Source organism: Elephas maximus, chromosome 25 (genome assembly GCF_024166365.1).
Source record: "Elephas maximus indicus isolate mEleMax1 chromosome 25, mEleMax1 primary haplotype, whole genome shotgun sequence".
Classification (NCBI taxonomy): domain Eukaryota; kingdom Metazoa; phylum Chordata; class Mammalia; order Proboscidea; family Elephantidae; genus Elephas; species Elephas maximus.
The window spans coordinates 6,936,002-6,963,678 of NC_064843.1; positions in this window are offsets into that span (position 1 = coordinate 6,936,002).

Genomic DNA, 27,677 nt, shown 5'->3' on the forward strand with positions numbered 1-27,677 from the left:
GCAGTGATGTTTGAGGTTGGTGTCCTGAGAAACTATTGATGTTCATAGACACCCCTCTCTGAATGAACGGTTGCAATGTCCTTACCCATCAGAGCATTATCTCTGCTCTAGTCCACCCTGCCATAGGTGGGATGGACTGAGACCCCACATAGTGGTAATCCACCAGCTTTCTGACAGCAGCCAACCTAGAGTGAGACCTCGCTTCCTTAGACCCTCCCCAAACAGCAAGCACAGCCTGGATCTATACTAGGGTCCTCCAGATACCCTCTTACTGAGCCTCCCTGGTTCCCTTTGGGGTGAATCCCCTCCCTGAGATGAGTAATAAATCCAACTGTCCAATTGCAGATGCTGCAGGGCCTTGGCTGGACCGGGGCTTTGACAAGCCCATGTGTTCTTCTCCAGGGAAGCTGGCTCAGCTGGAAGCAGAGAGAGTCTACAATTTTGCTTTTTAACAGCAGGGGCAGAGTCTGTGGGTGGCCCTGAGGAGAGAGGGGGGAAGTTGATTTGGGGGGAAGGGATGGGGAAAGAGGAGGAGGGAGGAGATGGAAGATACAGAGGGAGGGAGATGGGGAGGGAGAGAGAGTGATGGGGAGGGAAGGGAGATGAGGGAGGAAAGAAGAGAGAAGTGGAGAGAAGGGAGAGAGGGAGAGACAGAGGGAGAGGGAGGGAGAGAGAACAGATAAGAAAGATGGGGAGTGAGGCAGAGGAAAGAATAGATAAGATGGAGAGAGAAGCAGGGGAGAGAGAGAAGGAGTGAGGGAAAGAATGAGTAAACAAACATATTGTCCTGGCCCTGGGGAAGGGACACCGTCCTGTGGGTCTTTGTTGGGGCCGTGGTGGCAGCTGGACCTTGGGGAACTGAGCTGTCCCTGGCACTGGGCTCTGGCCTGGGTTAACAGCCCCATGTCTGGCCCGGAAGCAGCTGTGCCTGGACCTTGTCTGCTGGCTTGGACAGGTTGCCTGTCAGCGGTGCCTGGCCAAGACTGCTGACCAGAGGGTCGCTCCAATTTTTTTTTTTTTTGCTTTCCTACAATCCCTGTGACCTTTGTATAACCTGGGGGATTGTATGATCTTTGTATAACCCAGGGGATTGTATGATCTTTGCATAACCTGGGGACTGGAGAGGGTCTCCAAATGAATGAGACTTAATGTGACGAAATTTCTCCACTCCGAGCTTGCGATCACGTAGTTGCTGCACCTGGAAGTGCCCTTGCAGCTTTACAGTCGATCGCTCTAGGTGACCAGCTGCCATCTTTAGGAACGGACACCGTGGCCTTCTGCTGCAGAGTGAGCAGAACGGACTCTCTTCCCTACTTGTTGGCTCTGTTTTGACTCAGTCATTAAACCTGGCAATTAATCCATCTTCCCAGCCAACGTTCTGTCCCGGCTGAAACTGGGTGTGTTGCTAGGAGCAGCAATCACACGTCTGCGGAATGGTGCTCGGTGCCACTCTTAAAATGGGAGGAAAACAGTCAATCAAGGAGCGTTCAACAAACCTTTCTTGTCAACGATAGACTCGCCTTTTTAAAAAGAGGCACACAGCTGGCTCTCATACCCCAAGCCCTTTGAAAGCTGCAAATTCATAAATAAAGCCCAAAATAGAATTTGAACATGAACTGCCTTACCCAAGGTGTGAAAAACTTAGCACTAAACAAATCCTCTTTCTCATAACTGTTACCATAAACAATGTGATTAAATATAACAAGGAATATATAAAGAACTGGAGAACAGCCAGGGGAGAAGCAGCAGATTTGGTTAACACAAAATGCTTGTCTTTCTGCTCAGCCATTTCCCACGACAAGCGTCCTCATGCTTGGAGTGGCGTTCTCCTCTCTTGGCTTGGATTTAGAAAACGCTGACGTGCGTTCTGATGGGTTGATTTACTACAGTAAAATTTAAGCTGGCTTGGCATTTAGTGTCGAGACAAGGATGTATATGATAGACATGTCATGTCACTCTGGCTGTGAGAGATCTCTGGTCAGTCATAGGAGATGTCCACAAAGGCTCATCCACGTCCACGGAGGACTTCCCACCAGCCAGGGCTCTCCAGAGAAGCGAGCCAATGAGATCTGTTGTTGTCGGGTGCCATCAAGTTGATTCCAACTCATAGCGACTCTATAGGACAGAGTAGAATTGCCCCACAGGGTTTCCTTGGCTGTAATTTTTATGGGAGCAGATTGTCAAATTTTTCTCCCATGGAACCACTAGGTGGGTTTGAACTGCCAACCTTTCAGTTAACAGTCGAGCACTTAACTTTTGCTCTACCAGGGCTTCTTAATAGGATATGTATATGTGTGTGTATATCTGACTCACAGCGACCCTATAGGACAGGGTTACTATGAGTGGGAATCGACTCGAGGGCAATGGGTAAGTGTGTATACACATGTATGACATATGTCTGTCTCCGTCTGTCTATCTGCAGTGGTTGTTAGATACCAGCAAGTCCAGTAGGCTCCAACTCCTGGTGGCCTTTTGTGCGACAGGACGAAACATTGCCCAGTCCTGTGCCGTCTTCATGATCGCTGGTATGTTTGAGTCCATTGTCGTGGTTATTGTGTCAATCCATCTCCTTGAGGGTTTCCCGCATTTTTCTGACCCTCCGCCTCACCAAACATGCAGAGGCAGGTTATCCAATAGGTCAAGTAAGCATGGTGCTTACCTTGTTTACCAGATCATCTGTAGTGAACAATTTCACATTTTTTCACCACATCAGAGATTCTGCTTCTGGGTATGGGCGGCATCTATCTCTCTCCCAACCCCACAGCACCTTCCTACAGAATCAAAGCCTCTTTTCAAATTTACACTCCCTGACAGGGACAGATGGCCCCGTCAGCAAGGTAAGCATGGGTTTCCTTGTGCTTACTTACTAATCCTTACTAATCTGTAGCAACCAATCAAAGATGTGGTGAAACGCATGTGAAATTGGTCACTACAGATTAGTAAGTAAGCCCATGCTTACCTTGCTGACTGGGTAATCCACCCCTGCAAACATGATGTTCTTTTCTAGTGATTGGTATTTCCTGAGGACGTGTTCAAAGTAAGTGAGCTGAAGTCTCACTGAGAGAGAGAGAGAGATTTCTCTCACGGGATTGGCTCACGCGTCTGTGGGGTTGGCAGTCTGAAATCTGCAGGACAAGTAGCAGGTGGAAACTCTGGCAGGGTTTCCATGACAGTTTTGAGGCAGAATTTCTTCTCTGGGACACCTCGGTGTTTGCTATTAAAGCCTCCAACTGATTAGAGAAGGCCCACCCACATTATGGAGGGTGACCTCCTTTACTTAGAGACCACCCACCGATTGTACATATGGACCACACCTACAAACATCTAGACTAGTGTCTGACCAAACAATTGGGCACCATAGTCTAGCCAAGTTGACAGATAAAATTAACCATCACAGAACTGAAATGTTTCTATCACAGGTATTTAGTAACACAGGACACACACACACCCCTTATAAAACAGTCCATTTATTCAGTCGATGGCACTAGTTTTTTTTTTTTTTTTTTTTTTTTATATAGAATTATATCATGTGCCTCAATGACACCGTGTGTGTGTTATTGGCGGGTTTTGGGGGGCAGGAGAGAGGGAAAAGTCAGCAAAGACATAAAGAGCCTAGCTTAGATTAGGATTTCTTTATTTCCCCGTAAATAACTTGTATGCAAGTTGTGTTTTTTATAGCCGAGGAATAAATTTACACTTCGGCTTTTTACACATTGGGTCTCCCTGAAAATTCATCTTCAGAAAAGAGTAAGAATGCCTGTAATATTAAAACATGTGATTAAAAGGTGTTTGGAGTGCTATTTCAATCCCCAAGCCTTGCCGCCATATCCTGTCTGTGCTTACCCCCACTCACCAGCCATTCACCCCTCAGCCACTGCTGCCCACCCCATTGCGGGCTTTGTCCCACACCGAGTTAGAAAGCAGAACGTGCTAACGCCTGGTTCATTTGTGTTGCATGGGTTTTCTATTAAGCAGTTTGAGCCTCTGAAAGCATTATTAGGTTTACATTTCTGGAAGTATTTTTCATTATTCATATTTCAATTATGTTCCTTTGAGGAGGAGATAAAAGCTGGAAGTGTTTATCAAGAGACAAATAATGTAGATAGTGAAAAAGCTCAGCCTTTTATTATTGAACAGAATAAAACCTTCCAACAGTCACCAAAATACATAAATAGCATACGGCTGGAGCATGATGTGTTTAGCGATGGAAGCAGCTGGAGGGGTTAAACACAGACCGATTATTTCACCACTTGCTTTACTTAGAGTGGACAGATGACCAGCTTGGCGTCTAAGGCAGTGTGTCTGTCCATTCTGCTTGACATCTTTTGGGGGGCAGCCTTTCTCAGGGTTTCGTGACTCTTGGGCTGAGGGCATGTCACCTACATAACGGTGACCCAAACTCCTAGTGTATCAGGGACTATAGGATTTTCTTGACTGAAAATAATTTCCCCTGGGGAAAGTGGACACAACACCACACAACAGCACCTTCACTGAAAAGATAATTCCAACTTGGGCAGTATTAAAGTAAAATAAAACATAACTGTTCTTTTGCATTCTTATAAAAGTGACTTTCTTCGTTCTCTACTGCTGCTATAACAGAAATACCACAAGTGGATGGCTTGAAAGAACTGAAATTGATTTTCTCACAGTTTAGGAGGCTAGAAGCCTGAATTCAGCTGCGTCTGGGGGATGGGAGGGATCCTTGTCTCTTTCAGCTTCTGTAGCTTGGAGTTCCTCGGTCCCTTGGCCATCTCCCCGTGGTGTCCCTCTCTCTTCCGTTCTGCTCGCTGGTCCCTGTGTCCCTGCTGCTGTCCTGAGGACTCAGTGGTGATTGGGTCTAGGGCACACCCTACACGGGTGTGGCCTCATCAGCATAACAAAGCAAGCCCTGTTCCCACAGGAGCACATCCTCAGGTGCAGGGGTTGGGATCCCCACATGTATTTTGTGGGGACACAATTCAATCCATAATGTCATGCCCTCAGAGTTTATCACAGCTGGCAGTGCAGCTGTCAGGATTTGAAACTATCTTCCAGCCACTGAGCCCACGGTTCTCGTCCTGCACCCGAGACCCCAGAGTTTGTGCTGATGTGTGCGTGTGTGTCTACGTGTGTGCGTGTGCACATGTATGTGTGTGAGTGTGTGTGCATATGCACATCTGTGTGTTTCTCTGTGTGCACATATGTGTGCATGTACACGTGTGTGATAGTATGCATGTGCCTGCACATTTATATGTGTGTCCACCCCAGTGCCCTCAAGTCGATATATGTGTGTACATGTGTGCAGATGCACATGTGTGTCTGTGTATGCATATACACACACGTATGTGCATGTGTGTGTGCGAGAGTGTGAGTGCACGTGTGCACCTGCAGGTATGTGCATGTGCGTGTACAAGGGTGCCTGTGTGTACATGTGTGTGCATGCACGTGCGTGTGTGTGTATATGGGGCCCACCTGGCTGCCTCCAGGGCTTGAGCAGCCCCCTAGCCTGTGCTGAAACACTTGAGTTCCAGGGCCCAATACATAATAGCTGCTCAGTAAATAATTGCCCAAGACAACTCAGTGAGTGGCAGCTGAAAGATCTTCTTTAGTGACATACACAGAGCAAACAAGCACTTGTCAGAGAAGTTTTGACCAAGCCACTCAAAGCCATCCATTCGCCAACTGCCTCTGCCCGCTCCCCCTTCATCAGGGTCTCTGGGAGCTTGTGAACCATGCTGATTCTTAGCCCCACCCCAGACTTGCTGAGGCAGCATTGCAGGGGGCCAGGGCCCAGGAATCTGCATCAGCAAGCTTCCTGCCAACATTAGAACCACCAAAACCATTTGCCTAAAGGGAAGGGGCCACCTGGTTGCCACTAGGAGTGGAGTTTCAACCTTTTAGTTTGCAAAATTAAAGCCTGGGACAGAAGGTACCAGATTTCCGGAAGGTGAGTAGGGCCCTGGGGAAAGATGAGAAGCACTAACCTTTTTGTGAAATAGCATTCAGCCGCAGAGTGCAAAATAAAAACAATGCAAGCTCGCCCAGGATGGGGTGGGGTCTGCTTCCAGAAGGGACAAGCAGCTGGGAGTCTGCTCCTTGGACGGCCTCGCTGCCAGCCTGCAGTGGCAGATAAATAACCCCTCCAAGGTAACAGATCAAAAGCTCTTAAGTGCAGATAAAAGGATGAAATAGGGATGCAATTCTTTGTTACAGGGTTTTGCGGGAGGACAAGAGGGCTACTAAGAAAGCAAGGTTAAGTTAGGAAAAAAAAAAAAAAAGGAGAGGGGCAGAACACTCTGCCCAATGGCTGAGGACGTGAAATTCCTGCAATCTGCCCATGAAATTCCCCGTTTTAGGGAACAGCCTTCAGAGACACAGAAGCCCAGGATTTCTATGGAATCTTGACGGTGACGGGAACGTTGGGGGCCTACGTGTTAGCCGTCAGTAACCAGAACTCATGCAGAGAGAGATGTCAGATGGGTTTTAATTGTGCTCCTTTTTAGGGGACTATTGACACATAAGAGTCAACACAATAGCAAATGGAAAAAAAATAAATAATAGAGTGCCGATTGCATCTTGATGTCACTGTCCATCTACCAACAGGTGTCAGTAAGATGAGTGCTGCAAAGCTCGAGGCTCCCAGCTCTCTCCATGGGCCCTACCTGCTGATCTCGTTCCCACACCTGGCACCCCGTTTCTGTGACTCGGGCCTCCAGGCTGGCGTCTTGGCTGGTCTTGGGGAAATCACACCGAGGAGGGACTTCATGTACATTTAGCCACTGGCTCCTGCACATGTGGTCTCACACGACAACTGAGAAAACTCCCATCAAAGCCAGCTTCTGTTAAGAGGCAGGCTCCTCCTCTCTGCCAGGAGACACCCAGATTTGTGGCCTCAATTCTGTCCCCTTCTATTGCCCACTAGGATGGATGGACGCCAGCTGACCCACAGCCCCAGTCAGGTGTGAGTCCAACGAGCTGTCCCCAAAAATGTAGGTCGCTAGGCTGTCTACTTTCCTGTATTGCTACCCACTCAACTTTTTGTCCAAGCTACTATTCCCCATAGGTAAATGGGAAAGATAATGGAGACTTGGAAAAGAGAATTAGCTGAGATCAGTCTACTTAAGGGTAAGGAATAAGACACAAGTCAAATAGGTTTGACGGTAGAGATGTGCGTATGTGTTGTGGGGTGCTGTCAAGAATTCCAACTCATAGGATCCCATGTGACAGAGTAGAACTGCTCCATAGGGTGTCCTAGGCTGGAATCTTTGCAGAAGCAGGTTGCCAGGTGTTTCTCCCGTGGAACCACTGGTGGATTTGAACTGCAGCCTTTTGGCTAGCAAATGAGCGCTTTAACCGTTGTGCTACCAGGGCTCCTTATGTGTGTGTGTTTCTAATAATTTTGACCCAGGTTCCTTGTTTCAGATGCCCAAATCATAGAATTGGGCAATCAGGTGCTTGCAAAAAATCCTTTTAATTTTTAACAAAATCAGTTCACTATACTGACATCTGAAATGAAGATTATGTGAATGAATAAGACAAGGTTTGAATTACTAAAGTTTTAATATTTTCCATATGTGATGGTTAAGGTTGTGTGTCAACTTTGTTGGGCCATGATTCTCAGTGGTTTGGCAGTTATGTAATGATGTACTTTGGCAGTTACATAATGATGTAGTTATCCTCCCTTTTGTGACATAATGTAATCATCTCCATGATGTGATCTGATGTGATCAGTCAATAAGTTGTAAAGGGAGTTTCATAGGGGGTGTGGTGTACATCCAATAGAGGTGGATATTCTGGCAAATATTGCTGGCCTTTGCTTGCTCTGGATCCTTCATCCAGCTCATCATCATATGACCTCAAGTTATTGGAACTTGAGGCAGCAACTTGCCGTCTTACCTGCAAATCTTAGTTTGTCAGCCTCTGTAGCTTAGGTGAGTCGGGAGACACCTCCAGCCTGACACCTGACCCACGAACTTGAAACTTGGTAGCCTCTACAACAGCATGAGCCATTTCCTTGAAATAAATCTCTCTCTGTCTTTCTCATTCCAACTCATAGCAACCTTATAGGACAGAGTGGAACTGCCGCATAGGGTTTCCAAGGAGCTGCTGGTAGATTTGAACTGCTGATCTTTTGGTTAGTCGCTGTAGCTCTTAACCACTACTTGACTGGTTTTGCTTCTCTAGAAACCAGCCGAAGACACTGTAGAAACTTATTCTGAGACAACTGTGAGGTTAGACAAGGAAGACTTCCCTTCATTCTTCCAATCCTCCTCCTTTCCTTCCACTTCCTCTGTTTCCTTCCTTGAACACTTAAAGCAGAGGGTTTTTAGCAGAGCTGGGAAGGCTACAGTGGCCCCTGTGTAATGATCTCACCATAGCCTGTTGGCTTCTGTGTTCTTGGGTCCTTCAGAGTGAGGAGAAAATCATCTTGGTTTACTTGCTTAGTCTGACTGCACAGGAAAGGATTCTCTAACTTTTCTTTAAAGAAACTATAAATTTTGGACTCATTCTATGTATTTTCCCCTCTGTGCATACCTCTTCAGAGCCTCCAAAGAGATGCTGGGAGTTGGGCAAAAGCAGAATCCATTTGAGGCCCATCCACCAGAAGAGACCAGACAAAGAGCAGAGCAGTGGTCCATAAGTCGATGCATCACCTATGTAACTAAAGATTGCCTGTCTTCTATCTGAAAGTTGTTGTTGTTAGGTGCCATCAAGTTAGTTCCTGACTCACAGCAATAAAACCAAACACTGCCTAGTCCTCCGCCATCCTCACAATTGTTGCTTTGAGTGAGTTCATTGCTGCAGCCACTGTGTTAATCCATCTCAAAGAGGGTCTTCCTCTTTTTTGCTGACCATCTACCTTACCAAGCATAATGTCCTTCTCCAGAGATCACTCCAAGTTTCACCATCCTTACTTCTAAGGAACATTCTGGCTGTCCTTTCTCCCCAAGACAGACTGGTTCGTTCTTCTAGCATTCAATGGTATGGCAATATCCTTTACTCTATGGGGCAGTTCTACTCTGTCCTACAGGGTCGCTATGAGTTGGAATTGACTTGACAGCAGTGGGTTTGGTTTTTTTTTTTTTTTTGGTTACCAACACATAATTCAAATGCATCAATCTTCTTCAATCTTTCTTTTTCATTGCCCAGCTTTCACATGCATATAAGGTGAACAAAAATACCTTGGCTTGGGTCAGGTGCACCTTAGTCATCAAAGTGACATCTCTGCTTCTCTCTGAAAGGGAGCCTCCGAATGCCCCATGGAGTCCATTCCTCAAAGCTCCATGTGTGCACTTTCTTCATTTGAATGTTGCTTCTTTAGAACACACTCCTCACCAGAAACGAACACTGCGTTGAAAATAAACCATTGTGTCCTCTGAAAGTCAGCATCAGGAACGTGCTGGGAGCTGCATCCGTGAGGATCTCCATCAGAGCACTGCATATGATGAAGGCAAACGGGAAATAACTTACAAATCCAACAAAATGGATTGGGGAGCAAAGGCTGCTCTAACTCAATGATTCCAAAGCAGTGTGTGCAGGATGTTTTTATTTGTATGATTTAAAAAAATATTCCTCTATCTGCCGTTCATCTGTGGGTGGTGCCGTTTGTGCTTGACTACTAACCAGAAGGTTGGCTGTTTGAGTCTACCCAGCAGCACTGTGGAAGAAAGGCCTGGTGATCTAATTTCATAAAGATTCAGCAAAGAAAATCCTATAAAACAGTTCTCTTCTGTAACCCATGGGGTCACCATGTGTTAGAATCAACTCAATGGTGATTTTTTTTTTTTTTAATCTGAGATATAGGAGATAAACACAGAAGATGTTACCAACAATAATCTTCTGGGTGACAGTTTATTTTTATTGAAGTTAATAAGGTTTGTGAGACTGAGGTCAAGGTTCTTTTTTTTTTTTTTGCCTATGGGTGTCCAATAGTTCCATTGCATCATTTGTTGAAAAAAACTCTCCTTCCTCCGTTGAATGGCTTTTGCTCCTTTGTCTAAAATCAGTTGGGCGTATTTGGGTGGGTTCACTTCAGTGCTCTCCATTCTGTTGCACTGATCTGTGTGTCTGTGTCTCTGGAGGGGTAGGGGGGAGATATTCTTGATCACTGTAGTTTTAAACCCAAAGCCGTTGATTCTGACTCGCGGCAACCCTATAAGACTGAACAGAATTGCCCCATAGGGTTTCTGAGGCTGTAATCTTTACAGAATGTTTGCAGCTGTTTCTTCTCATTTTGTGTCATGCCACATCAGCAAAGGAAGATTCTGAAAGCTTGACTTCGTTCACTTCATTAAGGTCGACTCTACTTTGAGGAGGCAATTCTCTCCTAGTCGTATTTTGAGTGCCTTCCAACCTGAGGGTCTCATCTTCCAACACTATATCAGACAGTGTTCAGTTGCTATTCATAAAGTTTTCACTGGCCAGTCTTTCCCAAAAGTAGACTGCCAGGCCCTTCTTCCTAGTCTGTCCTAGTCCGGAAGCTCTGCTGAAACCTGTCCACCGTGGCTGACCTTGCTGGCATAGTTTCCAACATCACAGCAACACAAAAGCCACCACAGTATGACAAATTGGCAGACATGTAGTGGTTTAAAATCAGGAAAGCTGTGTGTCAGGGTTGTACCCTTTCACCTTGTTTACTCAATCTGTATGCTGAGCAAATAATCCCAGAATCTGGACTGTATGAAGAAGAATGAGGCATCAGGATTGGAGGAAGACTGATTAACAACCTGTGTTATGCAGATGACCCAACCTTGCTTGCTGAAAATGAAGAGGGCTTCTGATCAAGATTAAGCCTACAGCCTTCAGTGGGGATTACGTTCAACATAAAGAAAACAAAATTCTCTCAACCGGACCAATAAGCAACATCGTGATAAACAGACAAAAGACTGAAATTGTCAAGTATTTTATTTTACTTGAATCCACCATCAAGGCCCGTGGAAGCAGCAGTAAATAACTCAAACAATGCATTGCATTGGGCAAATCTCCTGCAAAAGACCTTTTTAAAATGTTAAAAAGCAAACATGTCAATTTGAGGACTAAGGTATGCCTGACTCAAGCTATGGTATTTTCAATTGCCTTATTCATCAAAAGCTGGACAATGAATAAGGAAGACCGAAGAAGAATTGATGTCTTTGAATTACGGTGTTAGAGAAGAATATCGAATACACCATGGACAGTCAGAAGAAGGAACAAATCTGTCTTGAAAGAAGTACAGCGAGATTGTTCCTTAGAAGCAAGACGGCGAGACTTCATCTCACATATTTTGGACATGTTATCAGGAGGGACAAGTCCCTGGAGAAGGACATCATGCTTGGTAAAGTAGAGGGTCAGCGAAAAAGAGGAAGACTCTCAATGAGATGGATTGACACAGTGGCTGCCACAATGGGCTCAAACATAGCAAGCAGTACTTGTGAGGATGGCTCAGGACTGGGAAGTATTTTGTACTGTGGTACATAGGGTTGTTATTTTTTTTTACATAGGGTTGTTTTGAGTTGGAACCAATTCGAGGGCACCTAACAACAACAGGTTAGGCATTTCATGTTTTATAAATGATAAAAAAGTTCTTATTAGCATAAGAGGTTTTATGAAACATTAAAGGAAACAGTTCTAGCTCCAAAAAATATTCTTCAGTGTGTAGAGGCATTGGTGGGGAATTAGGACAACCCTTGGGTGGTAACTAGTACCAGGTGCCTTCAAGTCAATTCCAAATCATGGAGATCCCATGGGTATCAGAGTAGGGCTGTGCTCCATGGGGTTTTTAATGGCTGTTTTTTTGTAAGTAGATCTCCACGCCTTTCTTCCCAGGCACGTCTGGGTAGACTTGAACCTCTAACCTTTTGGTTAGCAGCCAAGCGTTTAACCATTTGCAGCACCCAGGGAATCCCCCTTGGATGGTAAAAGTGTGATAACGAAAGAATGATAAGTTATAAGTAGGCACTGAGGCTGACACTTGGTCTTGAGGGGCCCAAAGCCTGATAAGAGGCACCCTCCTAGAGACAGCATGAGGCCGTCATGGGCCTACAGATACTGAGACGTTGGATAGGAGATGCTGGATTAAATCTGAGACCCTGAAAGGCACCATTCTCAGAGGAAATTAGAAGACTCACTTCCTGAAGGGAGACACGGGAGAGAGTCCCTGTCTTGTCTCAGCTCTGGGTAGAGGCAAATCCATGGAAAAGGAACCCTGGGAACTCCTGGCCACAACCCGTCATTAGGTACGTTGGGGCCTTGACATATTGGCACAAGGTGTTTTTACCATTTTCTTATTGTCTTTTTCATGTCTGTTGTAGTCCTACTTCTATCTCTCTTTAATTTTTAACACTGTTGTTGCTTTCATTCTTTTTTCTTTATTGATCTTGCTCTATCTTCTCATAGAACCAAGTTGTTTTTTACTTTTAATTTCTTCTCTTTTTTCTGGAATCTTACACAAATGGTAAAAAGCCTAGAAAAAGAGGTATTACTAAAACTCAGACCTCTTTAAAGCGTTAAAAAGCAAAGATGTCACTTTGAGGACTAAGTTCTGCCTGCCCCAAGCCATGATGTTTTCAGTTGCCTCATATGCATGTGAAAGCTGGACAACGAATAAGGAAGACAGAAGAATTGATGCCTTTGAATTATGGTGTTGGCAAAGAATATTGGATATACCACGGGCTGCCAGAAGAAGTATAGCTGGACTGTTCCCTCCAAGTGATGATTGTGAGATTTCATCTCACGTATTTTGGACATGTTATCAAGGGGGACTGCTCCCGGGAGAAGGGCGTCATGCTTGGTAAAGCAGAGGGTCAGCAAAAAAGAGGAAGATTCTCAATGAGATGGATTGACAAAGTGGCTGCAACAATGGGCTCAAACATAACAATGACTATAAGGATGGTGTTTGTTCTGTTGTATTTAGGGTAGCTCTGAGTCACAGCCAACTCGATGGTATCTAATAACAACAAAACTAAGTAAAAAATGAAGGCAAAGATGTATTTTCACATCTTCTTCCCTGACTAACGAAAGTCAAGGGCTGATGACCTCGGCCAGGCTGCGTGGCAGCTGGTTTCTCACATGAAGCTGGTGGCAATGTCAAGTGGGACAACCATTTTGAAAGTAACGTGGAGTTACTTAGTAAAGCAGAGTTTCCTGTTTTATGACTCAGCAGTTCCATTCCCAGGTGAATATCTAGAGAAACACTTGCTTATACATCGCAGGAGACAGGAAAGACAGCATTGCTTACAACAGCAAAGTCAGGGGGTGACCCAAATGCTCATCAGCAGCAAAATGAACAGAAAAATTGTAGAGATTTATAAACTGTGCAAATGAAGGACCATAGCTATAGCCGGCAGTGTGGAGGACAATCAGAAGAGACTGTTGAGTAAAATAAGCAAGTCACAGAAGACACTGACACTGTTATTTTTTTAATAGAAAGCTCAATAACATACAAAGCTAAAGTAACACTGTGGGGTTCACCCAGAGATCATAAAATTAAAATGTGAATGAGGAGGATGGAAAATACCAATTCTGGACTCGTAGTTCCTTCTGGGAGGAGGAGGGGGCTCAGATTAGGGAGGGTCCTCCCTGGGTGGTACAAACTGTTAATGAGCTCAGCTGTTAACTGAAAGTTTGGAGGTTCCAATCCAACCAGCAGTACCTTGGAAGAAAGGCCTGGTGATCTCCTTCTGAAAAATTCACCATTAAAAACCCTATGCAGCACAGTTCTACTCTGACACACAAGGGGTCGCCATGAGTTGGAATTCACTTGATGGCAACTGGTTCACCTAAGCTGGGTAGTGAGCACATGGATATTGTGTTACTATTATTGTAGCTGTTATTATTTAAATTGTATAATACACAAGCCCTTACACATTAATGAGCCCTGGTAGCATAGTGGTTCAGAACTCATCTGCTAACCAAAAGGTCAGGAATTCGAATCCACTAGCTGCTCCTTGGAAACCCTATGGGGTGGTTCTACTCTCTTGTACACGGTTGCCATGAGTTGGAATCAGCTCAACGGCAATGGTTTGACACTCAGAAAGTATTTGTAATTCACCTGAAATGCAAACTGGACTGGGCGTCATGTATTTTATCTGCTAACTCCGGCAGCCCCAGCCCCAAGGTGGTTTAATTGGACTCTGACAAGCCGATGTCAGGTGAGGAGGCAAGTTTGGTGCTTCCTCCAAAGATGACCCCCAGCCTGACACTCCCATAAAGTACAGATGATGCCCTCAGATAACAAATTATATATAAATAGGTTGTAATATCAAGAGAAATCAAGCTGACGTGTGACCATGTGGGCTATCCTGCCAGCTGCCAGTATCCATAAACAGTGCCTTTGGATGGAGGTAGACCCTACAGCCGGCTTTGAGGGGCTGGCCCACCAGCGAGCAGAGGCAGGCAGAGAGTCGGAGGTAGGGGTGAGGGAATCAGACAGAGTGGCTGCAGGGCCCTAAAATATTAAAATGCAGACTCAGTTCAAGGTGAGATCTCCGTAGACACCTTGGCTCACGGAAAATGCAAATCACCGGACCCTCATCAACAGCGGTGCGTCCAGCGGGAGGCCCTGCTTGGCAGGCTCTGGGGACGTACTGGGGCACCTGGCATCGGAAGGCATTCCTGGGAGGAGAGCCTACTGCAGAGAAGCGGGAGGCGATCACAGGCTGCAGAAAGCCATGCAGGCCTTTACCGAGTGGGAAGAAAAGCAACTTGGGGCACCAGGCTTCTACTGGAGTAAAATGCAATGGGTCCTCTGAGAAGTCTCTTCGCAGGAGACGGTACTTACTTCCTTCCCAAGAATGCCCATAGTGAGGCTGCTCAGGAGGCCTCAGGGGACCTGCTTTCCAGGCTACACAGGTTGGTGGGCAAACATTCTCAGAGGGAGGATGTGTTGGTGAGAGCCACACGGGAAGCAAGCACATTCCACGCGGAGGTATTCACGAGACAGTCCTCTTTGCAGCCTGACCTATGTTGTTCCCTGGTCTGGCAAGGAAGGTGACACCTGAATGGTGCAAACAGTTAACGTGCTCAGCTGCTAACTAAAAGGTTGGAGATTTGTGTCTACTCAGAAGCACCCCAGAAGAAAGGCCTGGCAATCTACCTGTGGAAACTCAGCCACTGAAAACCCTCTGGAGCACAGTTCTGCTCTGACATACGTGGGGTTGCCGTGAGCATGGGCCACAGGCACTTGTGTTTTCTTGAAGGCTGGCAAGGGGCATGTGAGGCAAATGTTTCCCCCAAAGAGTGTGGCTGGTGATGAGAGTGTTTTAGGCGCAAGGAATGGACTCATCATGTGATTTGAAAGTTGGTTTGTCATAGTTTCAGAGCAAAAGATCAACGACGAGAGTCAGAAGAAATGGCATTGAAAAGATGAGGGATGAAAATCAAGTTTGAGATCAGTAGGGACCCATGACGTTGTTGGTTGCCTACAAGTGAATTTGTACTCAAAGCGACCCTATAGGACAGAGTATAGCTGCCCCATAAGGTTTCCTGGGCTGTAATCTTTACAGAAACAGACTGCCACATCTTTCTCCTGTACAGCAGGCTGGTGGGTTCCAACTGCTGACCTTCCAGTTAGCAGCTGAACACTTAACCACTGCACTGTCAGGGCTCCTTAGGGAGCCATAGTGTCCTGGGGTTCTCACCTGGGTGACGCACAGTCCACCGGGGGTGTTTGGAGACATCATCATCACCACAGTGTGGTGCCACTGCCATGTCTTGACTGGGGACAGGTGAGGGTACAATGGTAAGTATCCCATAGTGTGTACAAGGAGCACTGTCCCCCCAGATGCCCACAGGACCCCATTAAAAATCACGGAGAGCCAGGCAGAATGTGGACCCATGTTCTGTGCTCTGTTGTATCCCTACTCCAGCCCCAGCAAACAATTCAAGAAAAGGTTTTGCCTCAACCGTGGTGAGCTGCTAAGTTAGGTATCTTTGAGTTTCTAACATGTAGCCTCGTGTTACTGATCCTCTATTTTACAACAGGGAGACAGGCTCTCTGGAGAAGGCAGAAAACTTCATTTAAATAGAAGCAAGAAAGAAAGCCAGGTGTCAGTCAGGAGGAGGTTGCTAACTGAGGTCTCCTGCTAGGCTAACAGGAAAGGGGACCTCAAGCCCTGGGTTTTGGCTGCAATCCCCTGGGTCATTGATCCAGCAGAGCTGAAAACATGCTCTCCCCTTGTGAATAAGTTCACCACCTGTCCTGAGGGTCAAGGAGGCTGCTGAGGGCACATTAGATAACCCATGTGAACACGTCTTCCGTGGCTCAAGGGGGTACAGAAACATAAAGCCCAAAACCCAAACCCGAGGCTGTTGAGTAGATTCCAACTCATGACAATCCCGTGTGTTACAGAGCAGAGCTGAGCCCCATAGAGTTTTCTTGGCTGTGATCTTGACAGAAGCAAATTGCCAGGCCTTTCTTTTGTGGCACCACTGATTGGGTTTGATTACCAACCTTTTGTTTGGGGGCCAAGTTCAACCTGTTTATGCCACCCAGGGATCCTTACATAAACATAAGATAAGAATAATAGAGCTAATAGGTATTCCAAAGCAAATATCATCAATATCCCCTGATCGAAGAGAAAGGAGACTTTGGATGAAGAAGCAGAAAGAAAAGAATTTCTAATAGGTGGACTTCAGGATCTACCTAGTAATAGTTAATAATAATAATGATGATGATAATTAGCAAAAACTACCATTTATTGAATAACTGCTATGTGATAGATTTTTTTTTTTTTTTTTACAAAGGTAACTTCATGGAATCCCTATAGCAATGTACTAAAGTAGGAATTGATACCCTCATTTCAATATAAGGAACCTGAGGCCCAGAGAGGCTAATTAATTTGCACAAAGTTACACAACTACTAAGTATTAAAGGAAGGACTCATTGGCATAGTGGTTAAGAGCTAAGGCTGCTAACCAAAAGGTTGGCAGTTTGAATCCACCAGCCACTCCTTGGAAAGCCTACGGAGCAGTTCTTCTCTGTCCTATAGGGCCCCTATGAGTCGGAATCAACTCAATGGCAGTGGGTTTGTTTGTTTTCTTGTTTTTGGTCCCTAAGGAATGAGTAGGGGCCTAGAGGCCCAAAGCCACCAGGTAAGAGAGCCTTGTCCCCCCTTCATAGGAATCTCAAGGACTGATGGCAGCCTGGCTTATAATTTTCACATCTTCGACCTCCAACGCAATCAAAAGAAAAGCGGTCACAAAGGGCGGCACAGTCCAACATCATCCAGAACCTCATATGAATCCCATAATGCCTGGCTATTGAGATGGCCTTCTGTCCCTAACAGGGTGGCAGGTATAATGGCCTTTATCTTCACAGAGGCAGGAACTACTCTGGTTGATACCTAGACATGCAGGACAGGGAACAGTACGTGTACTATTCAGCAGTGGATCATAGCATGGAAAACGTTCTTAGATGTCTCTTTTCAAGGCAAAAAAGCAAAACATTTGGGATCTTTGTGAATTTCATTTCTCATTTTTATGCTGTAGAAACCAGCAACAGGCAACGGATGTCCCCAGTTTATCAACAAAACATCTTCAAACTCAGACTTAAGTAACTTGAGTCATGCTCCAGATTAGGCTAAATTTACATCAAGATTATTTATTGAACAAATATATTTTGAGAGCCTACTATGTTCTAAGGAGCTCTGAGGGCACAATGGTTAAGCCTTCAGCTGCTAACCAAAGCGCTGATGGTTAGAACCCTCCCAGCGGCTTCACGGGACAAAAGGCCTAGCGATCTGCTCTTGTAAAGATTACAGCTTAGGAAACTCTCTGGGGCAGCTCCTCTCTGTCACATGGAGTCACTGTGAGTTGGAATCAAATTGATGGCACACAACAGCAGCAACAACAACTATGTGCTAGGCATTGAACTAAGCTCTGGGGATATAAAGATGATCCAAAATCAGCATAGTTTTTACAGTCATGAGGCTTTCAGTCTAGTGGAGTTAGTCATTCATCAGTAATTCATAGAAACACTGAAATATTGAATACTTTTCCTCTAAGATCAAGTGGCAAGGCTGTGGTGTCCTACTCACCACTTGTATTCAGTAAAAAAAAACTAGTGCCATTAGTTGTATTCAGTATCATACTAGAAATCCTAGCCAGTGCAATAAGGCAAGAAAAAGAAATACAAAGCATACAAAGTGAAAAGAAGAGGCAAAACTGTTGCTATCAAAACAGTATGGAGTCTACAAAGTAGCTACTAGAACTAACAAATAGATTTAACAAAAGGCCAGGAACAAGGTCAATGTGGCAGCTTGTTCCAAGCAGCTACTGTCAATCCTTTCCTCTTTGTATGTGCTTGATGTTCCCCCATTGAGAAGGGACTTCTATTGATCCCCACCCCTTGAATCTGGGCTGCCTTTAGTGATTTAATTCTATCTTTGTGCACCCCCTCACTCATATCCCACTCCCTCATCCCCACTTCCCTAAGTTGGTGCCTAACTGTCCTCCAGCTCTCACAACAAGCAGCATTTGTTCAGTGAGGAGGAAGTGACATCTGGGACTTCTGAGGTAGGTTATAAAAGGGCCAGTCTTTTGGCGGGCGGCGGGGCGGGGGCGGGGGGAGTCCAGCCACTCTGTAAAAAGTGCAACTCTCTGAGTCCACCAAGCTGGGAAAAGCCACATCATGTGGAAAGGCACTGGACGGCCAGATTTTGTGTGGGGAAGGCTGGAGGGAGAGAGAGTTAGAAAAAGTGAGAGAGTGAAAGAGAACAAGTAAGCAAGTGAAAGAGAGAGAGACAGAGTGAGAGGGAAAGAGTGAGAACGAGGGCGGGAGAGAGAGTGAGAGAGAAAGAGAGCAAGAGAAAGAGAGAGAGAGAGAGCCCTCAAATGCCAGACATAGGAAAGAGGAAGCCCAAGCTGAAGCCAAGTGGATAAAGAATGAATCACTAGCCAAAAAAAAAAGCCCTTCCTGAATTTCTGAACTAGGACAACATAGGTGAAAACAGGGGTTGTTTTAAGCCACTAGGCTTTGGGCAGGAGTGTTCAACAGTCTTCTGTGGCTGGTCCTACCATGTTGGTCAGAGCAGTTCTAGAATAAAACATGGAGAATATCTTCAGAACATAGGGTAGGCAGAAATTCATATAAACAGGACACAAAACATATTAACCATAAAAAGTTGGCTTTTTACTTAGGGGTAAATCTTACCAGAGACATAAATGACCTATACAAAGAAAACTACAAGACAGTACTGCAAGAAACCAAAAGAGACCTGCATAAGTGGAAAAACATGCCTTACTCATGGATAGGAAGACTTAACATTGTAAAAATATCTATTCTACCAAAAGTGATCTATAGATACAATGCAACCCCAATCCAAATTCCAACCACATTTTTTAATGAGATGGAGAAACAAATCACCAACTTCATTTAGAAAAAGAAGAGGCCCCAGATAAGTAAAGCATTACTGAAAAAGAAGAACAAAGTGGGAGGCCTCACACTACCTGATTTTAAAACATATTTTACCGCCACAGTAGTCAAAACAGCCTGGTACTGGTACAACAACAGGCACATAGACCAATGGAACAGAATTGAGAATCCAGACATAAATCCATCCACATATGAGCAGCTGATATTTGACAAAGACCTAAATTCTGTTGAACGGGGAAAAGACTGCCTCTTTAACAAATGGTGCTGGCACAACTGGATATCCATTTGCAAAAAAAATGAAACAAGACCCATACCTCACACCACGCACAAAATGAACTTAAAATGGATCAAAGACCTAAATATAAGATCTAAAACAATAAAGATCATGAAAGAAAAAATAGGGACAACATTGGGAACCTTAATACATGGCATAAACAGTATACAAAACATTACTAACAATGCAGAAGAGAAACTAGGTAACTGGGAGCTCCTAAAAATCAAACGCCTATGCTCATCTAAAGGCTTCACCAAAAGAGTAAAAAGACTACCTACAGGCTGGGAAAAAGTTTTTAGCTATGACATTTCTGATCAACGCCTGATCTCTAAAATCTACATGATGCTGCAAAAACTCAACTACAAAAAGACAAATAACCCAATTAAATAATGGGCAAAGGATATGAACAGGCACTTCACTAAAGAAGACATGCAGGTAGCTAAAAGATACATGAGGAAATGTTCATGATCATTGGCCATTAGAGAAATGCAAATCCAAACTACAATGAGATTCCATCTCATTCCAACGAGGCTGGCGTTAATCCAAAAAACACAAAATAATAAATGGAGAGGTTGTGAAGAGACTGGAACACTTATACACTGCTGGTGGGAATGTAAAATGGTACAACCACTTTGGAAATAGGTTTGGCGCTTCCTTAAAAAAACTAGAAATAGAACTACCATATGATCTAGCAATCTCACTCCTTGGAATATATCCTAGAGAAATAAGAGCCTTTACACAAACAGGTATATGCACACCCATGTTCATTGCAGCACCGTTTACAATAGCAAAAAGATGGAAGCAACCAAGGTGCCTATCAATGTTTGAACAGAGAAATAAATTATGGTATATTCACACAATGGAATACAACAAATTGTTAAAGAACAGTGATGAATCTGTGAAACATTTCATTAACATGGAGGAACCTGGAAGGCATTACGCTGAGTGAAATTAGTTAGTTGCAAAAGGACAAATATTGCATAAGACCACTATTTTAAGAACTCAAAAAATAGTTGAAACAGAAGAAAATATTCTTAGATGGTTACGAGAATGGGGAGGGAGAAAGGAAGGGGTTTTTCACTAATTAGATAGTAGATAAGAACTATTTTAGGTGATGGGAAAGACAACACACAATACAGGAAAGGGCAGCACAACTGGACTAAACCAAAAGCAAAGAAGTTTCCTGAATAAACTGAATGCTTCGAGGCCAGTGTAGCAGGAGCGGGGGTTTGGGGACCATGGTTTCAGGGGACATCTAGGTCAATTGGCATAATAAAATCTATTAACAAAACATTCTGCATCCCACTTTGGAGAGTGGCATTTGAGGTCTTAAACGCAACCAAGCTGCCGTCTAAGATGCATCAATTTGTCTCAACCCACCTGGAGCAAAGGAGAATGAAGAACACCAAAGACACAAGGTATTTATGAGCCCAAGAGACAGAAAGAGCCACATAAACCAGGCACTACATCAGCCTGAGACCAGAACTAGAAGGTGCCCGGCTACGACCGATGACTGCCCTGACAGGGAACACAACAGAGAACCTCTGAGGGAGCAGGAGAGCAATGGGATGCAGACCTCAAATTCTCGAAAAAGATCAGACTTAATGGTCTGACTGAGACTAGAAGGACCCCGGAGTTCATGGTCCCCAGACCTTCTGTTAGCCCAGGACAGGAACTGTTCCCAAAGCCAACTCTTCAGACAAGGATTGGTCTGGAGTGTGATATAGAAAATGATACTGGTGAAGAGTGAGGTTCTTGGACCAAGTAGACACAGGAGACTGTGTGGGCAGCTCCTGTCTGGAGGGGAGATGAGAGGGCGGAGGGGGTCAGAAGCTGGCCGAATGGACGCAAAAATAGAGGGTAGAGAGGAGTGTGCTCTCATTGGGGGAGAGCAACAAGGAGTATATAGCAAGGTGTATATAAATTTTTGTATGAGAGACTGACTTGATTTGTAAACTTTCACTTAAAGCGCAATAAAAAATTTTTTTAAGTTGATTTTTTTTTTCATTTTATCAAAGTGAAAAAAAAAAGCATATGGAAAGATACCTTTAAGTGAATAAACAGAAAAATCACAAACCGGAGGGAAAAATGAAAACCCCCCAAAAAAACATTTGCAATGCACACATCTGACAGCATATCCAGACTGTAATAATCAACCATAAAAACAATCCAATAAAAATGAGCAAGAGGCTTGAAGAGGCACACCTAGAAGGAGCTACGTGAGTGGCCAGTAGGCTCAGGGAAAGGCGCCCAACATCACTGTCTTCAGGAAAATGCAAATGAAAACCACAGTGAGGTACCAGTCCACATTCTTTAGGATGGTTATGCCAAAGAGATCCACAAAGCCAAACGCAGGAGAGGATGTGGAGCAGGCAGACTCTCACACACTGCCCCTAGAGGATGCTTCCACGGTTTCCTGTAAAGTAGAATATATGTCTACCCTATGACCCAGAAATTCCACACTTCTGTATTTACCCAAGAGGAACGAAAATATACGTCCACAAAATTACTTCCATAACCACGAACATCACCATCTTATTAATGATAACCAGGACCTAAGAAAGAACCCAGATGTTCATAGATTACAGAATATATTGAAGTGTCTACGAACTGTGGAATGCAGTTCACAATAAAGAGGAATCACTGGAACGTTCAAAACATTGATGAAGCCAGACGCAAAATAATACACGCTGCGTGACTCCATGGATGTGAAATTTAAGAAAAGACGGAACTTATTTGTGCTGATGGAAAGCAGGGTAGCAGTTGCTCCTGGGGGGGAGCTTGACTGGAAACAGGTTCCAGGAAGCATACTGGGATGATGACAACATTCTACATCTTGTTTGGGGGAGTGGTTTTATGCTAACAGGATACAATTGTCCAAATGTGTTGAGCTGAACACTCGAAATCTGCACTTTGATGCACGTAAATTATACCTCAATTAAAAACAGAATAGCCACGCGAATGTTTGCTGTTGTTAGGTGCTGTCCAGTGCATCCTGACGCTTAGTAACCCTGTGTGACAGAGTAGACCTGCCCCGTAGGTGTCTCTAGGCTGTAATCTTTACAGAAGCAGATTGCCAGGTCTTCCTCCTGTGGAGCCACTGGGTAGGTTTGAACTGCCAACCTTTTGGTTAGTAGGCAAGTGCTTATTAAGCATTGGGCCACCAGGGCTCCTTAAGGTATGTTTACAATATTGTAAAGGAAATGACCTTGGCTCTGTGGAAATCTACTGCAGAGGAATGAGGTCATACGTTCCCTGGGAAAAACCATGTTTCTGCGGAAAGGTGGATTAGAGTTAGGTGTAGACTCAGAAGCGGGGGTCATGGCAACCAGGGGTCCAAACAAACAGAAGAGCCTGTCTTAAGCCCTGGCAGAGAAGCACTGGTGTATTTGGGGGACTGGATGAATGCCAGTCTGGCTAACTTCCAGGCCATATAGGATTTTGGTGAAGATTCTGTGCTTAAGAGCAGTGGGGAGACGTAAAGCGATTCCATCAGGAAGCAATGGGGTCAGACTCGTATTTTGAGAAGATCATCCTGGCTGTTGGGAGAATACAGGCCTGGGGAGCAGCACACATGAGTGGAAGCAGGAAAACAGGTGAGGAGAGGGTTTCCGCAGCCTGCCAGGTGAGAAGCCATGGATGGGTGCTTAGACACCTGCGTGGAGAGGGGCGGAAGGAGACCCACCTGTGGGGAGGGGGGCGGAAGGGAACCCACCTGTGTGAAGAGGGGCAGAAGGGGTCCCACCTGTGTGGAGGGGGAGGTGGAAGAGGCCCCGTGTGAGGGTTATGTAGGAGACTGGTGTATTAAGCAGCTATTAAGGATTTGCAGTTGGGAATGTGTAAGGGAGAGGATCAGGATGCTTGTGGGTTTGGGGCTTGTAGGAAGAAACATAATGCCTTTTGCAAAGGGAGGAACCATGGGTAGAGGACCAGGTTTGGAAGGAAAATATGAGAACTCGATCCATATGAGAGAAGAAAGGGGTAGGATAGACAACATCTTATAGAATGCGTGGTTATCAAACTTAATTGAGAAAAGAAACCTGCACTTTCCCAAAAGTTTTAGAGCTATTGTTAGGTCTATCTTATTGAAGAGTTGATATTGTGTCAAAAAAAAAAAATTGTGCTACTTTATATTCTTTTTTTTTTTTTTTAAAGTTATTCACTTGTAGTTGTAAGAAATAATACAGAGATTCCATGTACCCTTCACCCAGTTTCCGCCAATGGTAGTATCTTACAAAAGGAGCTGTTAAGCTATTAAGGACAATACCATACTTAACCAGGGTATTAATATTGGAATGGTCTTATTCAGAGTTCCCAGTTTTACATGTACTCATCTGTGTGTGTGCATGTGCACGTGTGTATGCATATTTGTTGTTGCTGGGTGCTGTCGAGTTGATTTTTGACACATAGAGACAAAATGTGACAGAGTAGTCTGTAATCTTTAGGGGAACAGATTGCCAGGTCTTTTCTCCCATGGAGTTGGTGGATGGGTTTGAACCACTAACCTTTTGGTTAGCAGCAGAGTGCTTAACAATTTTGCCACCAGGGCTTCTGTGTGCATATTTAGTTCTATGCAATTTTATTCTTTATATTTTTAAATGTTCTATCTCTATTTGAATTTTACTTTTTTCAAGCAATTTTACAAATGAAAAGAAAGGGAATCCGAGGCTCAGTTGACAAAGGGAGTGAACACCCATATAAACGTTTCCATTAAATTAATGATCTGGGGACCACCCATTGATCTGTTGTAAAACCTGAGATTTCTTAATTGAAAAGGGGACTAGGAGAAAAAAAAAAAACCCACCATAAATGTTAATGGTATAAATGGATTTCTATGCCCAAATTATTTAGAGCTATAATTAAATGAAATGTGGAACCATGAACCTTTCCTCCTGGATATAGAACCACCGTGGAAATGGATTCTCTTTGCAGAAAGGATTAGTGTCCAGATTTGTTGTCTTAGCAAAGTCATTAATATCAGTAATGTCTGGGGACCAAAAGGGAGCAAGAGTTATTCAGCTCTTATAATTTCAAGGACAATTTTTCTCTGTGGTCCTAATCCTAAACATATAATGTGTTTTCCCAGAAGTAAAATTTGGTCGATGATAATGGTGATGTTGGTGGTGATGGTAGTGATGATGATAGCCATGGTGGTGATGATGGTAGTGTTGATAATGGTGATGGTGATAGTGGTGATGGTGATGGTGAAGGTGACGGTGAAGGTGATGACGATGGTAGTGTTGATCATGGTGATGATGATGATGGTGATGGTGATAGTGGTGATGGTGAAGGTGATGACGATGATGGTAGTGTTGATAATGGTGATGATAATGGTGATGGTGATAGTGGTGATGGTGAAGGTGACGGTGAAGGTGATGACGATGGTAGTGTTGATCATGGTGATGATAATGGTGATGGTGGTGGTGATGGTAGTGATGATTTTATCTGCCTGTACCTTTTACTGAGCACTCAGAATGTGCTAAGTGCTATATACAAGTTATCTTTTATCATATCAAAACAACCTTTCAAAGCAGTTTTCTTATGCCTGCTATAGTGGAGAAAACTGAGGTACAGCGAGGTTACAAAAATTCTTAAAGACCATGGTTTAAAAAGAAAAAGAAAAGTTGCCATTAAGTTGATCCCAACTCTGAGTGAATTGTGTGCCAGAGTTGAATTGGCTGATTTTTCAGAAGCAGACCACCAGGCCTTTCTTCCGAGGTACCTCTGTGCTAATCTGAACCTCCAGCCTTTCAGTCAGCAGCTGAGTTTGTTCACCATTTGCCCCACCCAGGGACTCCAAAGGACTTCTTCCAAGACAGATTTGTCTGTTCTTTTGGCAGTCCATGGTGTATTCAATATTCTTCACAAACACCAATATAAGATCACCTTTCTTTGGAACAGGCGTAAATATGGATATCTTCCCGTCCATTGGTAAGTGACAAAGCCATGTTTTAAACCAAACTCCATCTAACACCTGAGTCCCCCTTCTTAAAAAAAAAAAAAAAATTTTTTTTTAGTCACCTCCATATTTGCCCCTCCCCGCTAATGTAATCGATACATTAATTCATTCAAGATTATATCAACATCGACCATATGATTAATTGATGTTTAAAATAAAGGAGCCCTGGTGGCACAGTGGTTAAGTGATTGGCTACTAACTGAAAGGTCGGCAGTTCGAACCGACCAGCCTCTCTGTGGGAGAAAGATGTGGCAGTCTGCTTCCATAAAGATTACAGCCTTGGAAACCCTATGGGGCAGTTCTGTTTTGTTTAAAATAATATCCTGCATTGGAGTTGGGTAAATTCATCCACCTGCATAAAACTTCCATGGAAACGTAGATGTGTTCTTTCTCTCACACTGATGTTTAATCCTGCCTTACTCTAGGGTTGCTATGGGTTGGAATCTACTCTACGGCAACGGGTTTTGACCATAACAGAAATGTCACAAACAGGTGGTGTTAACAAACTGAAATTTACTTTCTCACAGTTTAGGAAGCTACAAGTCCGAGTTCAGGGTGCTGGATCTGAGGGAAGGCTTTCTTTCTCTGTCGGCTCTGGGGGAAGTTCCTTGCCTCTTCAGCTTCTACGTTCTGGTTTCTTGGAGATTTCCACGTGGCTTGGTATCTATCTTCCACTATCTCTGTTCTCCTTGATTGTTGTTGTTGTTTGGTGCTGTTGAGTTGGTTCCAACTCATAGTGACCCTACGTGCAACAGAACGAAACACTGCCCTGTCCTGCACTATCCTTGTAATTGTTGTCATGCTTGAGCTGGTTGTTGCAGCCATTGTGTCAATCCATCTCATTGAGGGTCTTCCTCTTTTTTCGCTGACCCTCTACTTTACCAAGCATGATTTCCTTCTCCAGGGACTGAACCATCCTGATAACATGGCCAAAGCATGTGAGGCATAGTCTCACCATCCTTGCTTCTAAGGAGCATTCTGGCTATACTTCTTCCCAGACAGATTTGTTCTTTCTTTTGGCAGTCCATGGTATATTCAATATTCTTTGCCAATACCAAGACAAGATCGTCTTTCTTTGGAGTAAGCATAAATATGGATCTCTTCCAGTCGGTTGGCCAAGTAGTTGTCTTCCAAATTTCTTGGCATAGATGAGTGAGCACCTCCAGCACTGCATCTGTTTGTTGAAACATCTCAATCAATATTTCATCAATTCCTGGAACCTTGTTTTTTGCCAATGCCTTCAGTGCAGCTTGGACCTCTTCCTTCAGCACCAATGGTTCCTGGTTATATGGTACCTCCTGAAACGGTTGAACGTTGACCAATTCTTTATGGAGTAGTGACTCTCTGTATTCATTCCATCTTTTATCCTGGATTGTTTAATCTTCTTTATATCTCAAAAGAGATTGACTCCAGATACACTCTATACTAATCCTGCCTCATTAACATAACAAAGACACCCCATTCACAAATAGGATTATAATAACCACAGCATAGAGGTTAGGATTTACAGCACATATTTTGGGGGAACTTAATTCAATCCATAACAAATCCATAAATGAATCGTGTCAGATATTGAACAGGCTATTTTTCCAGAGCTGGGAGGCACACTCCTTTCCCTCTTGGGTTATTGCATGAGCTTCCTAACTGGACTCCTGGCATCCACCCTTGCCCCTGTGCTCCACTCTCCACATAGCTGCCAGAGGGAGGCTCCTCAAAGGGCAGCCTTGTTAGGTCAGCCCCTTGCTCAGAACCCTCCGAAGGCTCCCCTCTACCTCAGAGTGAGAACTGGAGTCCTGACAGTAGCTTCCAAGGACTCTGAGGGCTGGCTGGCCCCTGCTCCCTCCTATCTCCTCCTGCTTCCTCCCACCACTGCCTCCTGCCCTCCTGGCTGCCCTCCACCAACCAGCTGAGCTTCCACCTTAGGGCATTGGAAATAGCAATGGATTTTTGTTTTTTCTTGTGGATGTGATCCTATTTGGGAATAGAGTTTTCTTTGTTATGTAAATGAGGCCATATCAGTGTAGGGTGTGTATTAAAACCAACACTTTTGAGATATAAAGTAGATTAGGTTCAGAAGAAAGGACAAACAGGGATGACAGATGCCACTTGACGTT